General features: G+C 57.7%; 1 protein-coding gene across 2 annotated transcripts in view; it reads left to right on the top strand.

The window, feature by feature from the left end:
- Positions 1-2,265: 2,265 nt before the first annotated feature.
- Positions 2,266-14,601, top strand: part of SPSB1 (splA/ryanodine receptor domain and SOCS box containing 1) — a 67,337-nt gene continuing 55,001 nt past the window's right edge. The window contains exon 1 of one of the 2 annotated variants that reach the window (XM_059052471.2): positions 2,266-2,467. The gene's annotated coding sequence lies outside the window, so the exon portion shown is untranslated. The remainder of the gene's footprint in view (positions 2,468-14,601) is intronic. The other variant, XM_067017993.1, reaches the window with a different exon arrangement.

Below are 14,601 nucleotides of genomic sequence, written 5' to 3'. Positions count from 1 at the left end.
TTCCTCTTAGGACAACTAACAGTTCTCACATTGCAAACGGCTAAAGGGAGTCCGGTGCTCTTTTATTTCTTTTTTTTTGCGGTACGCGGGCCTCTCACTGCTGTGGCCTCTCCCGTTGCGGGGCACAGGCTCCGGACGCGCAGGCTCAGCGGCCATGGCTCACGGGCCCAGCCGCTCCGCAGCATGTGGGATCTTCCCGGACCGGGGCACGAACCCGCGTCCCCTGCATCGGCAGGCGGACTCTCAATGCCACACCTGGGTTCAACATACTAGACAACTCAGACGAGTGTTAACCAAGGCCAGAACACAGAACCGCCCTGCCCATGACTTAGCGCTACTTGAGCCTCAGTATTTTTTAAATTCAAAACAAAACAGAACTGACTTTCAGCACCAGTGAGGTGAGAAGACAACAAACTCTGGGCTCTCACAGAGTCCAGCTGCGCCCCAAGCTCTGCTACAGCGGGGCCTTTCACCGGTTACTGCTGCTGATGCCGAAAGCTCAGCCTCTGTACACTGGTGCCGAAATGAATCTCCGAGACAGAGTTCTGGGTGCAGTAGAAGAGAATAGCTTTATTGCTTTGCCAGGCAAAGGGGGACACAGCAGGCTCCTGCCCTCGAAAAATATGTGCCCGGACCCGGGAGGATTCGGCGAGGAGTTTTAGAGCAATAGTTCAAAGGGTGAGGTCGCTGATAAGATGAGGGTCTGTGCAGGACCTGCACTCCTTTAGTCTGGTCTCAGGTAATCTTTTATTTATTTATTTTTAAATTTTTTGGCCGCAAGGCAGGTGGGATCTCAGTTTCCTGACCAGGGATCGCATCCACACCCCCTGCAGTGGAAGAGCGAGTCTTAACCTCTGGACAGCCAGGGAAGCCCCTCAGGTAATCTTCTTGATGAGCTTCTCTGGTTCCTTTAGCCTGGCCTCAGGTGGTCTTCTCTGGTATGGAGAATGCTGACATCTTCCATTTTTGGGGTTTTAATTCCATAAAAAGGGTTTAAAGATATTATTCTGTGTGTCCCTTGAGGGAGGTGGAACCAGGACCCTGCCCCAAGGCTGTACGACTATTTCTTGGCTGTTCGTTCCTTGACTCTGCATGCCTTCTCTTCCCGGATTAGCAACTGTTCAGATCTGCCCTTTGGAGCTCAGAGAAGGTCATGGAGGCTGCACAGAAAGGCTCCCTACGCCCAGGAGCCCCTACAGGGTCCTGCTCGGTTTCACTGCTTCATCTTTGCAATCGGCGTGACAGTCCCGCCCTCATAGTTACGGTAGAGATGAAATAACTATGGAGCCGTGTTCTTCCCAACAGCTTCTCCAACAATGTGAATTCTCCATTCCCTTCCAGGGACACTACACACAACGAGGGGTGGAGGAATGTAAAGAGATTTTGGTCTTTGAAACCTTCTTTCCTTACAATCTTCCCAGTTCTAGGGTGCAACCGCCTGCACTGTTGAGGGCAGGAGAGGAATTTCTTTGGTGACCTAGAGAAGTCTTGGAGGGGTGGGGGGTGGGGGGTACCTACCAGGCATTCTCTCCTTCCTTCCTTCATTCAATCAACAAACACTCAGGCGGAGCCGCCTGCTGTATGCCCAGAGCCATCAGGGAGCTGGGGATGCCAAGGTGCCGGGCCCCCAGGGTCTGGAAGTCCCAAGACCCCAGTCCTTGTGGGCACCGAGACGGAAATGCGTCCGGGGGCTCCAGCAGGGCAGGGAGTCCCTGGGTTATCTGTCGGCCCAGGAACTCCTCTCCTGTGCCTTAGAATTACGGAACTTTAAGCTGCTGGGAATTTGAAATGAGGCAAGCAAGGCCTTGCTCCCGAGGTTATTGAAACAACACGGATCCTCCCAAGAGATTACAAAAATTATTATTAGTAAGCCCCCCGCCCCCACTCCGGGCCCAGCGCCGCCGCGGCCCTCCGGGTGTTGCAACTCCGGCCTCTTGCCCAGCGGAGGCTGCCCGGCGTTTCCCAAAGACGCCTCCGGAGGGACCACAGCTTCGGCGCCGCCCCGCGCGGCAGCTCGGCCGCAGCCCCGCGCGCCCCGATGGCCTCCGGGTGGGGCGGCGGCGGGGGCGGCCGAGGCGAGCGCCGGGCACGTGACACACCGCCCGCCCCGCGCCCCCGCAGCCGCCCCCGCTGCCGCGCGCAGCGCCCAGCGCGCCGCAGCCCGAGCCGGAGCCGGAGCCGGAGCCGGAGCCGGAGCCCGAGCCGGAGCCGGGGGGCGGGGCGGGGCGGGGGAGGGGCGGGGGCGGCCCGGCCCCGCCCCCCGGCGCTTTCCTTTTTTTCACTTTAAAGGCTACGGGTGCTTTTCCTTCTTCGCACAGAAGTCGCGTTCGGTAGCCCGCGCGCTCGCAGGAACCAGGCTCCAGGCGCTGGCGCCGGGGCCGCGGGGAGGAGACGGCTTCTCTCCCGGCGGCGGGAGCCTCCTTGGCCCCGGAGAGTAGGCGGCGGCGGTGGCGGCCTCCCCGGAACGGTAGGCAGGGCCAGGCACGGGGACTGGGTGGGTGGATAGGGGGCCGGGCCGGGTGCGCGCGGGGATCGCACTTGGGGACCGAGTGGGCACCCGGGCGCGGGGCCGGGCAGTGGGGACTGGGTGGGGTCCCGGCTGGGGACCCGGTAGGGGTGCGCGGGGAGCCCTTCTCTCGCCGCGGGTCCCGGGAGATGGGGCCGGGGCGCCGCCCAACGCCGCTGTCGCCGCAGGCGCGGGCAGGTCGTGCGGCCCCGGGTCCCACCTGGGGGGGACGAGACGCGGCGGGAGTCCCGGCGGCCCCGGCGACCGTCGCACCCGGGATTGAGCCTCGGCAGCTGCAGACCCAGGAAGGGGCTCGGGACGCGCGGCGGCCCCCGCCGAGTTGTAGGTGCCGGCGCTGCCGGGGGCCTCCGTTCCCGGGACCATCCCTGCGGCCGAGGCGGGGGGCAGCGCGACCCCGCTCCGCGAAGTTTACTTTCGCTTTTCCCGCCCTCCGGCGTCGCAGCGCAGCCCGATGAGCCCGCTCGGGGCTCCCCAGCTCTGCCCGCAGCGCTTCCCCCGGGGAGCCCGCCGGGCAACACCCCGGGCGGTGCCGCCCTCCCCGCCTCCCCGGAGCCGCCGCGGCTTCTCCCGGCCACCAAGGGAGAGCCGAAGAGTTCTGTCAGGAAATCGATTAAAACGGAAAAACCGTAGCAGCCTGGGGCCGTCGGCGGTAATTGTCCTGTTCAAGTTCAAGGCAAAGGCTCCTCGGAATGCTCACGGCCCTGGCGGCGCGGTGGCTTGGTCTGCGGGGAGAGACTGCGAGTTGTGTGTGTGCGTGTATGGTGTGTGCTGAGTGTACGTCTGTGTGTGGGAGGGCTGTGAGAGAGTGTGTGTGTGTGTGTGTGTGTGTGAGCCCGTCTCTGTGTGTGTGTGCATGAATAAGTGTATGAATGTATATGTGCTAGTGTGTGTGTGTGTCTGAGTGCATGTGTGAGTGTGTCCTTGTGTGAGTTGGTGTGCACCTCTGAGTGCCTCTGTGTGTGTGTCTGTGTGTGGTGAGTGTGTGTGTGTGTGTGTGTGTGTGTGTGCCAGCCATCCATGGTAATCTGGCAGTGGGACTGCTGGCTCCTGAGATCTGCTTACCTTGACTTTCCCTGCTTGGTTCTCAAAAGAGCGCCGCGCTGGACCCGGGAGCAGGGGAACAGGGGACTCGGGCAGTTCTGCGGGTACCAGCTGAGGAGGGTTCAGGCTCCTCCCTCCCTCTCTCTTTTTCTCTGAGAATGAACTGTACGGTTTGGAGGTGAGTTGGCAGGGGCTGCTTCCTGAGTGAGTAATATTTAAGTAAATGCTCCAGCCAGTAGCATTAGAAACTGGTCATGAGTTGAGTTTTAACAGGTGTTGATGGTAAAAATGCCATCTCTGCTGACTAAAGGTTGGTATCCTTGGAAGAATTCTCTCCTGGGCAGAACATTCTGGGGGGAGGCAGACCTGTAACCTTGGTCTGGGTGTGTGGACCGCAAGCAAGGAAGGGGGCGGGGCTGCCCCTACCTCCTCTGCTGCACCCCTTCCTGGCACTCCCCCCACTCCCACTGTGGAAAGCGTGCTCGATTAGGTGTTAGGGGTGTAGGCAGACTTCTCTGCCACTGAGGAGTCATGGGGCTAGGGAAGCCCTATGTTACTTACAGGGCATCCATCTGGGCGAACCCTTCCTTTCCCTGCAGGGGCCCAGAGAGGGTGGCTGGCTTACCCATCCAGTGCAGCCAGGGGCTGTGGACCAAGTTTGGTTACTGTCACCAGTGCTGAGGTCACGGGCCAGACACTTCTTATCTCCCCAGCTGTAAAGTGATGGGCTGGATTAGATCATCTTAAACACTTCTCTTGTTCCCTTACTGCTTTGTTTTCTGCAGGGAGTGCTTTACCCAGTAGATGGAGAGAGAGAGAAAGCAAGAGAGATAGATGGGGAGGTGTGGAGTGGCAAATGCAATAACTTCACAAACTTCCTTTTCTTTCCCGGTCTGGCTACCACCAGGGAAGCAGAGAGAATAAAAGCAGAGGCACGTTGACCACAGTGGCTCTGACAGTCAAGAGCAGGGGCAGGCCTGGCTTCGGGGAGCTCGGGGCTCTAGGAAGAATCAATCAGTGGGTTCTGGGGGCTCCAGGCCTGTTAGGGAGACGTGGTCCTGCCTGGAGTCCCGGGTGGTGTCACTTTGGCGCTGGGCGAGGCTGCGTTCCTTGGGCCGCTCCAGTAAGGCTGAGACCGCCCTTCAGTGGACTCCCTTGGGTTGCCTGGTAAAACTCTGACACGCCCTGGGGAATCGTCTCCCTATGGGTCGGGGGAGCGTGGAGGGTGTCCAGCGGGGGGAGGCCCGCGCTTCCCGCTGCTCGCTGAGGATGAAGGACGCTGTGCTCCCCCCGTGCCGCGCCTGTCCTTTCTCGCACCTTCCTCCTCCTCCTGGGTGAGCAGAGACTTGCCTGCTCGTGCCTTTTCACACTTAGCAAAACCTGTGATTCTTACGGTGTTCAAGAGCTTAGTCTGGGAATTTTGCAACAGTTGTTCCCAAGAACTGGGTGGTGGCTGATTTTCATGACCGATTTATCTTTCCTGAAAAGTCTGAGAATTGAGCATCTTTATCAGACAGAAGCACAGAGCAGGTATAGGTGCGCCTCGGTCCACCTAGAGGTGGACCTCGTCCTTCCCCCACGAGCCTGACCGATGAAATCCAGACTTAAAAGGACCTTTATTTTGGACTTTCAGCCGGGTGCTCTCCCATTTCCCTGTTATCTGATAGCATCCCTCCCAATCTAAGAGTGAGAATTCTGCTTCAGTAAGTGCCAGGCACTGTGCTGTAAGTGCTTTGTGGGTACGACCTTGTTTGGTGATGATGATGATGATAAAATAATAATAAGGGCAGAGGGAAACAGTGTTATACCCTGCACTAGTAGCAGACTCTGATCCGAGTCCTTAACCCTTGTCCTCTTCCTAAGAACCCAGGGCAGTGAGTGGGTTTTCCCGTCGTCCACCTTCTGCTGAGGCTGGAACAGCCACGTGACTTGGCCAAGGTTAGAGTTTTGCTACCGTTCGGTGGAGGAAAACCCTAAACCAGATTTTGCCACCCAGACCCTTAACCCGTAGTCTCCCACCTCCATCAGCTTAGCCTTTTCTTCAGGAAGCATTTGTTAATTTTTTAATGGAAAATTTCAAACATATACCAAAGTTGTGAGAAACAAAAGGTTCCCTCACCAGCTTCAAGTGTCAGCACGCATACACACATACGTACGTGCATACACACATGCCCATGCCCACACATACACACACATGCACACACTCATCCTGGGTTATTTGGAAGCAAATCTCAGACGTGATGTCAGTCACCTGTGAGTACTTTCTGAAAAGCATTTAGGGGAAGCATTAAGTCTCCAAGAGGTAGACTTTGGAGGGTGAGTCGGGGCAAGCGTACTCTTCCGTTCTTGGAGCTGAGGGTCCTTCCTGGCAGTGCCGAGGGGAGGGTGGCTCACGGCAGGGGATCTGTCTTGTTGCCACCAAAGCTCCCACCCACCCCCAAAGCCTTTGGGAAGCTTCCTGCTGTTTGGTGTTTTAAAAATTCTCTTCGTTGCCCAACATAACAAATAAATGAGTCTCCCGGTCAGAGGTCAGAAGACAGAGCTCGCAGGCTCCCTGGGCCTCCCTTGGAGAAGCCACCAAGGCTGTGTGTCGTCCGTGTCCCCCCACAGAGGCTGGGCCCTTGCAAGGCGGGCATGGGCTTCCAGGCGGGGCCGGGCGTCAGGGATGCGGAAATGGTCGGTGCACAAGCGCTGCCCCCAACGTAAACCCAAGCTGACCGTCTTCAACTCCCCCTGTGGATGATGGTGGGTGGGGGGCGTGTGGGAGCATTGGCCGCCCTCCGGGTGCCTCTGGGGAAATGAAAGAGGCAGCGGGCCACGTGCGCCCAAGGCTGAGGGCGTAGTGCCGGCTGAGCAGGAATCTAGGGTCGACCTGGTGACAGGGTCTCAACAGCTGCTGCAGCTGTGAACAGCCCTCGCCAGACAGGCTGCCCGTGGCTCTGCTCTCAGGGCCTCTGACTGTTAAAAATGTTTCCTTGGGTTACGTTGCGTCTGTTTTCCTGCCCGGCGGGGTGGAGGTGGCGTTTTCAGGGTGGAGCTGGCAGGTTTGGTAACTAGTTGGACGTGGGATGTTAAAGAAGGGTGAAGAATTGCGGATGTCTGTTGGGGGGTCAGAGTGGACCGTGACCCTATAGCGAGGGCTGGGGGCTAAGGACACCAATGTGCCTTGAACCTGTCCCAGGTGGAAATGGTCTGTGCCGATGTGTCCAGATGGCAGCTAGGCCTGGGGCTCGAGAGAGAGGCCTGAGCTGGAGATAGAAACTTTGGAACCTTCTTTTAAGGGGGGTTAATGCCATCAGCAAGAGAGCATTTGGCATGAGATGAGGCATGCAGAGGGCATGGAACCCTCACTGCTGGCATTTCCACCTAGAACCAGGGAAGAGACCCTGGCGCTAGAGCCCTCAGCCTAGCGTTCCTGTCTGGGCCTGCCATGTCCTGGGAGAGTCCGCCTCGGACAAAGGGTGTGTGCTGGGGTCTCCACAGTGGGTGTCAGGGTGCCCAAAGGCCATCTGGGGAGCTTTCTCTTGGCTTAGGGGTTTGATGCTTCTCTCTCTCTTTTCTTAATCATGGTAAAATACACGTGACATCAAAATTACATCCTAACCATTTTGAAGTGTGTAGTTCAGTGGGATTAAGTACCTTCACTTTGTTCTGCAGCGATCACCACCTCCAGAACTCTTTTCATCTTGCAAAAGTAAAACTCTGTCCCCATTAAACACTAACTTCCCATCTCCCCCTCTCTCTCCAGCCCCTGGCAATGACCCTTCTACCTTCTGTCTCTGTGAACTTGACTACTTTAGGTCCGTCATATAACTGGCATCATACAGGATCGCCCTTTGTGACTGGCTTATTTCACTTAGCATGATGTCTTCAAGGTTCATCTGTGCTGCAGCCCGTGTCAGAATCTCCTGCTTTTTTAAGGCTGAATAACATTCCACTGTACGGATGGACCACGTCTTGCTTATCCATTCATCTGCAGTGGACACTTGGTCTCTGGTTTTTCTTTGCTCTCCCTGAGAGTTACAGGCTCCAGGGAGGGGCCTCATCATGGACCTTTGGGGTCCCTGTGGGGATGAGGAAGGAGGGGCTCTGATGGTGGGCTTTGGGGTTCTTGAGCCGCCACGATGTGACTGGCCCAGCCTGACAGCCTGCTGCCCCCTCCAGCTGGTCAGAGGTAAAGTGAGGCCCCTTGTGGGGACTTGCAGGGACCGGGGAGCCAGGGTTGCAGCAGGGAGGGGCCCCAGGGCTCAGGCTTCACTTGGCCGGGAGACCCCAGAGGTGCCATCAGGGTGGGAGAAGCGGCCCCTGCAGCCGCCATCCAGCCTCTCGTTCCCAGGGCAACGCACACCTGGCTTCCACTTCCTTGCTTCCTCGGCACTTCCAGGTGTTCCCAGCAGCCCCTGGAGGTCACCGTCCTAACTGCCCTCGCTCGCGAGGCCCTCTCAGTTCCCGTCCACTCGCCACCCCTGCTGCTTTGGTGCTGTCGCCCCTCTTTCCTGCGTAGAGAGAGCTCTTCCCCCGCCCGGCCACTGCGGCTGCCTCCCGGCGCTTCCTGCCCGCGGCCCTCGCAGACCCCTCCCACCCGCACGCACGCCCCTCCTCTCACCTCCCTCAGGCCGCCCACCTCCTCGCGCAGGTCCCGCGCGCCCCTCCCAGCCTCGTCACCTGCATCAGTATCCTGTTGACCCCTCCTGGACTCTCGTCACGGGGCCTGACTGCCAAGTTTTCCATTCACAGACCAGAATTTCCCCCACGGCTCTGTGGAAGGTCAGGAGCTCCAAAACAGGTCTCTTCTCGGGAGCTGTTCCTGGACCGCTGCTGTTCATTCTTTCATTCCGACATTTTCTGAGCACCTGCAGGATGCAGCCAGTCTGCTGGGGCTGAGGATACAAAGGATGGAGGGGCGGAATCTCGCTCTCAGAGACCTGTCTGTCTAGTGGGAGATGTAGGCCTGTCTCCCGTGGTGACCTGACGCCAGGATGTCGGGAGACACTGACAGGGGGAAGGTGGCTGGGAGGCAGGTGGGTGTGTCAGGTCGGGGGCTGGCAGGCGTGGGAGGTGAGCACGGACCAGCGTGTGGCTGGAGCGGGGCTGAATGTGGGCAGAGAGGCTGGAGAGCACCAGGAGATGGGCCCTGGGGAGAGGGGCCAGCACGTTGGGGGATGCTCCCATGGGGAGGGGGAGGACATTGGGGGATGCTCCCACGGGGAGGGGGAGCACGTGGGAGGATGCTCCCATGGGGAGGGGGAGGACATGGGGGGATGCTCCCATCGAGGGGCTGGGGCCCAGGAGAGGCACTGGGAGGGTGTGCTCTGACTCGCCTCAGGGCACTGACTGAGCACCTCAGGGCAATGCCTGCTTCCTGTTGGCTGTCTTCACCTTCTTGGCCTTGGGCCCCTGGAGCAGCATGGCTGTGACTCTCATGGCAGATGCTACCTCCCGCTGCAGGTTGCTCATTAGGTCTTCACTATAAATAGGCCAGCTTTGCCCGTGGAGAGGACTCTGGGCACAGCAGAGCGGGTGCGTGTGTCTGAAGACACCCCGTTTTCCTGCAGGATGCCTCCTGCCCTGTAGCCCAGATGCGGGAGGTGGAGGTGGAGGTGGAGGTGGGAGGGAGTGTGGGAGATGTGAGGGTAGGTGGATGGGCAGGATGGGCTTAGGGACCCTTGAACACCAAGCTGGACACTTTGGATGGGGTGGAGTCACCAATGTAGGAAGAAGAGCCACACGCAAGAGATCAGGTAGAGAAGGGGCAGCGTAATGCAGGCATAGGCTGGGCTCGGAGCGCAGTCACAGCAGCCACCTAGTGGAGGCTGGCTTGTGCAGGAGCACTCCCGGGGGCTGTGTGTGCGTGAAGTCGCCCAGTCTTCATAACGTCGGTGAGGCCTGGAGCGCAGGTAGGTGCTGCCCCATTTTACAGATGAGGAAACTGAGATGAGTTCAGGGCTGCCCAGGAGCTGGGAGCTGAAGCCTGCAGCTTGGCTCTCCCGGGTCTACACTCTTCATCACCAAGCTCTGCCACAAAGAAGGAAAGCAGCAGAAACGAGTGAGCTGAGAGACAGGCCAGAGGGTCAGATGTTTCCTGTGGCCTGATACATAGGGTGTAGGGGGCTGATGAGAGTCAGAAGTGGCTCCAGGTTTGAGGGGAAATGGTGACACCCCCCCCAACAGAAATGGGGTTGGTGTCTCCAGACTCCAGGAGGTCTCCGTATGCTGATGTGCTCTGTGATATTGGCTGACTGTGGGGGTTTTTTTTGGTTTGTTTTTAAAATTTATTTATTTATTTATTTTTGGCTGCGTTGGGTCTTTGTTGCTGTGCGAGGGCTTTAGTTGCGGCGAGCGGGGGCTACTCTTCATTGCAGTGGACAAGCTTCTCATTGCGGTGGCTTCTCTTATTGCGGAGCACGGGCTCTGGGCATGCAGGCTTCTGTAGTTGTGGATCGCGGGCTCAGTAGCTGTGGCTCACGGGCTCTAGAGCACAGGCTCAGCAGTTGTGGTGTACGGGCTTAGTTGCTCCATGGCCTGTGGGATCTTCCTGGACCCATGTCCCCTGCATTGGCAGGCAGATTCTTCACCACTGAGCCCACAGAGAAGCCCCTATGGGTTTTTTTTTTTTTTAATTGAGGTGAAGTCCACATAACATAAAATTAACCATTTTAAAGCGAGCAATTCAGTGGCATTTAGTACATTCACCATGCTGTGCACCCACCTCCATCTAGTTCCAGAACGTTTTTCTCACTCCAAACAGAAACCTTGTACCCATTAAGCAGTCACTTCCGGTGCCCCTCCCCCAGTCCCTGGCAAGCACCAGTCTGTGTAGTGTCTCTATGGATTTGGCGATTCCGTACATTTCCTATAAATGGAATCATCCACTCTGGGACCTTTTGTGTCTGGCTTCTGGCTAATTATGTTGGGCACAGCACGTTGAAGTGTTTCCCTAGAAGGAAGCTGGGTTTCCCCTCCTGACTCACTTGGGGGCTACTCGAAGGTGGAAATAAGAGCTTGTGTTAAAACATTCACCTGGAAGGCTTCCCTGGTGGCGCAGTGGTTGAGAGTCCGCCTGCCGATGCAGGGGACGCGGGTTCGTGCCCCGGTCCGGGAAGATCCCACGTGCCGCGGAGCGGCTGGGCCCGTGAGCCGTGGCCGCTGAGCCTGCGCGTCTGGAGCCTGTGCTCCGCAACGGGAGAGGCCACAACAGTGAGAGGCCCGTGTACCGCAAAAAAAACACAAGCATTCACCTGGAAAAAGCAGGAAACTGCAGATACCTGCCTTTCCCCCTGTATCCATAGCCACCAAAGACCCAGCCATTGTCCTCTTGCAGCCAGCGAACTTTTTCATTGTTCCTCATTTTTTCCATTTTTTTAAAACCAGGTATTTATTTATTTTAATTTATTTATTTGGCTGCATTGGGTCTTTGTTGCTGCGCGCAGGCTTTCCATAGTTGCGGCGAGCAGGGGCTTCTCTTTGTTGTGGCATGCGGGCTTCTCATTGTGGTGGCTTCTCTTGTTGCAGAGCACGGGCTCTAGGCGTGTGGGCTTCAGTAGTTGCGGCATGTGGGCTCAGTAGTTGCGACACACAGGCTCAGTAGTTGTGGCACACAGGCTTAGTTGCTTTGCGGCATGTGGGATCTTCCTGGACCAGGGATTGAACCCGTGTCCCCTGCATTGGCAGGTGGATTCTTAACCACTGCACCACCAGGGAAGTCCCTCCAGTGATCTTTTTTTTTTTTTGCGGTACGCGGGCCTCTCAATGTTGTGGCCTCTCCCGTTGCGGAGCACAGGCTCCGGACGCGCAGGCTCAGCGGCCATGGCTCACGGGCTCAGCCGCTCCGCGGCACGTGGGATCTTCCCGGACCGGGGCACGAACCCGTGTCCCCTGCATCGGCAGGCGGACCCTCAACCTCTGCACCACCAGGGAAGCCCCCCTCCAGTGATCTTTTAAAAGTGAGCACCTGACAATGTCAACTTCCTTCTTAAAGCCCATCAACAGCATCCATTGCTCTTAGGGTGAATCCCCAAACCCATGACGTGGCCTTCAGGGAGTGACCTGGTCTCAAGCTCACTTTGTGCACCTCCCCCTCCCCACCCCCACCCCATCTCAGGCAGCGATGCCACATGTGTCTTTGTGGACCAGCTCAGAGGCTGGGGGGCGTGGCACTCCTTCTCCCCCGGGTGGAAGCTGTTTGCAGGCTTGGTCTCTGGCAGCGTTGCAATTTGGTGCCACTTTCAAATCCTGTTGGCCCGTCTGGGAGCAGAGCTTCAGCTTTAGCCAGGCACTTTCTCTTCCCCTTTTCTTCCAGTTTTCTGAGACCTGACTGTCTCTGTCTCATCTGCGGTGTGACCAAGAGCTTCCTGCCCTGCTTTGGGGCAGTGATGGCCTGGCCAGTGTCCATGAACAGTGGGGCCGTTTGCTGTATGTCCACCCTTGACTAGGTCCTCGGCCATGGCGCCATGACTGTGGGTGAGGAGACACTTTGTAGACAGGCACAGAGGCCGGGCGGGGGCAGGGGGAGGGAAACTTGCGCTGTCACTGCCCGAGAGTGCACTGGCCCTGTAGTTGGAGGAGCCCTCTGACAACATTTTCCTGCCGTTTCCTCCCATTCTTGGGACAACACCTAGCTGAGGGTATCTTGACTCCCGTCTGCTCTGTGTATGACTCTACCAGCAATGGTCTTAGTTTATATCGAATGCCTCCCGTGTGCCAGGCACTGTACTTTCTGCCATAGACAGATTTCTCATCCTTCAAACAACCTGGGAGCAGGTATGACCTCCCGATTTACAGGTGAGAAAAGTGAGCGTCAGAGACATTTTCTGTGCCGCCGGAGGTTGACAGCGCTCCGTGGATGATAGAAGGAAGGCCTCGTCCACAGCTGTGTTCTTTCTACTGTGCCTGCTAAACACACCGCGTCGTTTACTGGGCGCTTCATCTTTGCCAGATATCACGCTGGAGGTGTGGGACGCGGCCCCGGGCTCTCGAGAGTCCGGGGTTGAGCAGGTAGAGATGACAGGTGTGTGCGGGAAACACTGGCTTGTTGCCAGGTGTGCTGAGTGGGCGCAGAGGGCCTCCCGTGGCTGTCCAGAAGGGTTTGCTCTAGGCTGGGGGTTCTCACAGAGTGACCCCGAGGAGGACGGACTGGCCGTCACGAGGAGGATCACGGGAAGGCTGTCGTGTGGGAGGGAGCCCTGAATGCCGGGTCCAGGGGTTGTCAGTGGGTGCGAGGTGACCTTGCATCCCCGCCCCCATTTGCCCCAAACGTTGCTCCTGTGAAGCGTGCATAAACAAGACACTTTGTCTCCATTTGCCGTGGGGCCAGCACTCTGGCCAGGGCCTCTTAGAAGCGTCAGTTCGGTGCCCCAGTCCTTTTGCCCGGACGTGCTGGGCACCCACCGGGCAGATCATTAACCGTCTGCTTGGTGATTGGCTGCAGGTCTGACTGAGGGTGGGGTTTCTGGCTGGGGTGGTATTGCTCCTCTGTGGCCCTGCACCTTCCCTCGGGGATGGGGGCTGATGGGGAGACCCTGTGAGCTCCCACACCCACGGTGGGAAGGCCACACGGGAAACGGGCCTCGATGGTGGATCTGCCTGTTGGGTTGATGCCAGGGAGCCTCATGCGACCCCGAGATTAAGCAGAGGATTCAGAGGAAGGCAGAGTTTCAGAGCGATGGGGCCCTGCCGAGTGCTGGGGTCACCTCTGTGGATTTCTGGACGAGGGGTGGGGGGGGTTGCTTGTCTGAGTGTCTCAGTTTGGAGCCTTTTTTTTTTTTTTTTTTTTTTTTTTTTCTGTACGGAGGCCTCTCACTGTTGTGGCCTCTCCCGTCGCGGAGCACAGGCTCCGGACGCGCAGGCTCAGCGGCCACGGCTCACGGGCCCAGCCGCTCCGCGGCACGTGGGATCTTCCCGGACCGGGACACGAACCCGCGTCCCCTGCATCGGCAGGCGGACTCCCAACCACTGCGCCACCAGGGAAGCCCAGTTTGGAGCTTTTAAGAAGCTATAATGAGACCAGTCGCCCGGCTTTGTGAAGCTTGGCAGGATCATCCTTAGGGGCAACACCAACGTGAAATCTGTTCTAATTACGTATAAATTATATATAAATGTCAGGGTCCCTTTAAAGAATCTTCCTCATCTCTGGAGAAGTGTGAGGTTCAAAAGATAGGGCTTTCCCCCACCCCACCCGTTCCTTGCAGTTCCAGCGTGCTGGGCCAATTTTGAGCCGTTTTGTATGTTTTATATCTCTGTCTCTTTGCCCCGCACCCCCCGCCTTGTGCCCTCCAAGGCCCCAGAAAGCCCATCCTCCTCCCCACTGTGTCACTCTCAGGGGCGTCTAGACAGCTTGGGATAAAGGGTTTTAAAATTCCTTCCTCATTCACCAGTCTTCCCTGAATGCCCCCTCTGTCTCGGCTGCCACGGTGCCCGCACTGGAAGGTGTCCAGACAGAGCCGACCCAGAAGCAGTGTCTGAGCTGAGTCCCGAGCCCTGACTGGGGTGTCGCCCCCTCCTCACCCCCGGGATGTCGCCCCCTCCTCACCCCCAGGGTGTCTCACTCTGCTGAGGTTTTTGCTTTGCAGTCAGTCTTGACATGTATTTTTTAATGGAAAAAATTTTGTTTAAATAAATTCATTTATTTATTAAATTCTGGCTGCGTTGGGTCTTCGTTGCTGCGCGTGGGCTTTCTCTAGTTGCAGCGAGCGGGGGCTGCTCTTAGTTGCGGTGCGCGGGCTTCTCATTGCAGTGGCTTCTCTTGCTGCGGAGCATGGGCTCTAGGCGTGCGGGCTTCAGTAGTTGCAGCACGTGGGCTCAGTAGTTGTGGCACGTGGGCTCAGAAGTTGTGGCACACGGGCTCAGTAGTTGTGGCATGCGGGCTCTAGAGCGTAGGCTCAGTAGTTGTGGCGCACGGGCTTAGTTGCTCCGCGGCATGTGAGATCTTTCCGGACCAGGGCTTGAACCCATGTCCCCTGCATTGACAGGGGGATTCTTAACCACTGCACCACCAGGGCAGTCCTAATGCAAAAATTTGAACACAGGCAAGAGCA

This window comes from Kogia breviceps, chromosome 1 (assembly GCF_026419965.1).
Source record: "Kogia breviceps isolate mKogBre1 chromosome 1, mKogBre1 haplotype 1, whole genome shotgun sequence".
NCBI classification, from domain to species: Eukaryota; Metazoa; Chordata; class Mammalia; order Artiodactyla; family Physeteridae; genus Kogia; species Kogia breviceps.
Note: the sequence above shows the minus strand (reverse complement) of the source record. Positions and strands in the feature narration are given on the sequence as shown.